Below are 2,854 nucleotides of genomic sequence, written 5' to 3' on the forward strand. Positions count from 1 at the left end.
CAGCACTACTTATTGGAACCAAGTCGAAGTAAGATGAGACAATTAAATGAAAGGTGTCAATTAAGTTTGGGTTTTGTTTTTTGTGACACTTTGATCAAGAAAGGGCCAAATTCACTATAAAATGTAATTAAGTAAATTTGGGACCGAATTAACATTTTCAAAACTTCCTAATCTTTCATAAAATACAAAAAAACACTTCATTTTTCAACTTTTATAATTATTTCCAAACCATTTAAAAAAAAGTAAAAGAAAATAGAATTTTCTCTGCTTCTTCTCCCAACGTTCTCTCTTCTCTTCTTCTTCTTCCTTAGAAAATCCAAAAATCCGACTATCAAAACAAATATTCTCCCCTATTATCTCATCTTCCTCCTCATCTCCGGCCGTGACTCTCTCTTCTTTCTGAACTGAAGATTGTGTTCGACTTAAAATGGATAAGTCATTTTTTGAAAGATTTTACAATTTTCGAACAATACTTAGTTTTTTTCTTGGGTTAAAGAACAATAAATCGTTCTATAGATGTGAAAATTGAATAATAGTGTAATGGTACCTATTATTTATTGTTTTTGAAAGAAAATCAACAAACCCAAAAAAGGCCTAATTTTGAGGAAATGTATATGTATTGTTAACATTTAGTGAAAATTCGTTTTTTGTTGCTTTTGTTGTTTTTTTGTGACCATTTTGTTAATATGATTTTAGAAATTGTTCAGTTGTCCAACATATATTTTATTTGTTGAAATATGTGTCGTATGCTGCTACATTTTAGTGATATGTTGGTATATATTCCAACAGAGTTGTCATATGCTGGAGGATATCACCTATGTGTTAGGGCAACAAAATAGTCATTTGTGGCAACAGAAGGTGCATCTGTGACAACACAATATCCATATGTGTCAAGATAAGTATAAATTGCTACCCATTATTATTTTATAATCAATTGTAAACTCTCAACCTTTTTTATTTACATTGTAGATGAAATGATACAAGAAGCTTCATCCATGACAACAACTCAATCTTTTATTGGTGTTGCTTCCTCTTCTAATATCAAATGCTATTTTTGTCTATGTGAAGAATGTGAGCAGCAACATGATTATTTTATTAGTCGTGTTAAAGAACTCACTGATATTTTTAAGGAAATGACTTATAATATTGATGCCCATACATCCAAGAAGATTTCACAACATTTGAAGTGTAGGAGGTTGAAAAAATCTATTTCTCAATCACTATCTATAATTAGTGAAAGAAAAAAATCAATGACTACTGCTCCAGTATCACACTCAAACCCAAAAGGCAAGGAGAAGGAGAAGGAGAAGGAGAAGGAGAAGGAGAAAGAGGAGAAGGAGAAAGAGAAGGAGCAGGAGGAGAAGGAGAAGGAGAAGGAGAAGGAGCAAGAGAAGGAGAAGGAGAAGGAGAAGGAGAAAGTGAAAAATAAAGCGAAAGAGAAGGAGAAAAAGAAAGAGAAGAAAGTCGAAGTCGTCAGTTGTGATGTGAAGCAACAATATCCATTTGAAGGTTTTAACATTGACGGCGAGGGTCCAACTGAATTAATGTCATCTTTCTCGCAATGGATAAACGAGGGTCTTTACAAGCATCATGCAAAAAAGTAAAGTCGTTCAACTATTATTAGTATTTCTTCTTGTTGTCCACTAAATAATTATTTATAATGATTACACAATTGCAGAAGAGACAAGGACGATCACTACTTAGCCAATTGCTCAAATCTTGAGTTCAAACAACTTGATTTTGTAGTTGCATTTTCAAAGAAGAAGGATTGATTTTACGTAATGTCTCAACCCAATAAGTGCTGGACTGATCAGGTAAATTCATGCCCACTTTTATCTTTTGATTAAGACATGAATACATATAAATAAATTGATACAGAAATACACTTGTTGATGCATCTGTGCAACATGTAGATGTCATTTTATACTATTTGCAGAAGAAGTCGAAGCAACAGAGTCATTCTAAATATCTATATACCACTACTAATTATTTTTTCAAAACATACATTGATAATGCCAGTGTTGTTTCTGAATATGAGAATAAAATCGTTGGCACTATCAAAGGGTTTGGTATACCTGGTGGACTGCCTTGGCACCTCATCTAGGACTAAGAGAAAATTGTGCTCCGAGATTCAAAAGTTGTCTACATTGTTGCCAAAGAACCTTGAATTTTTTTTTATCAAAAAGACCGAAACAACTGGTCAGTTCTTGAATCTTACCAAGAAAAGAACAAATCTCACCCATTCGAAGTCAGACATGTTACTGGTATTGCCCAACAAGAAACCAATAGTCCGTAAGTATCACATTAATTTTTTTGCCTTACCACTATTGAAATATGATGTTATTATATTTTCTAATTGATGATATACCATGCAGAGATTGTGGACTTTTTATTGCTGCATACGCTGAATTTTTGAGTGATGGATTACAAGTACCATCTTATGGAATTAGTTCTGAAACCCTTGGCATGAGATATGCTTCACTCCTACGGAACTATGGGATTTTAAAGGCTCGGAGTAGCTATGTTAGTAACAATGAAGACCCACAGAAGCCTAGACCTAAAAAAGCAAAGTTCGATGAAAATGTTGTGTTACCACCATTTATTAGATTGATGGTTATGTATACCACTGTGAATTACCTTTTTGTTGATAAGTTGTATAAAACAATTGGTGAAGTGTTCATTTTGGCTGATAATATTAATATTAATGATTATTATTATTTTTATTTTGTTGGAACAAATGTCAATTATGATGGAAAGAAAGAAATGTGGTGTTTGTGGCAACATATATAACCTCTGTTGTAAAACCACCACAGAATTATCTGCATGTGCCCCAACAGAAAGGATATATGTGGCA

The 2,854-nt window shown here is 32.9% G+C and overlaps 1 pseudogene; it reads left to right on the forward strand.

Moving 5' to 3' along the window:
- The first annotated feature begins 1,250 nt into the window (after positions 1-1,250).
- LOC125828963 (uncharacterized) lies at positions 1,251-1,847 on the forward strand (annotated as a pseudogene).
- The last annotated feature ends 1,007 nt before the right edge of the window (positions 1,848-2,854 follow it).

The sequence above is a fragment of the Solanum verrucosum genome, unplaced genomic scaffold, assembly GCF_900185275.1.
Source record: "Solanum verrucosum unplaced genomic scaffold, falcon-dt-bn FXZP01000231.1, whole genome shotgun sequence".
NCBI lineage: Eukaryota > Viridiplantae > Streptophyta > Magnoliopsida > Solanales > Solanaceae > Solanum > Solanum verrucosum.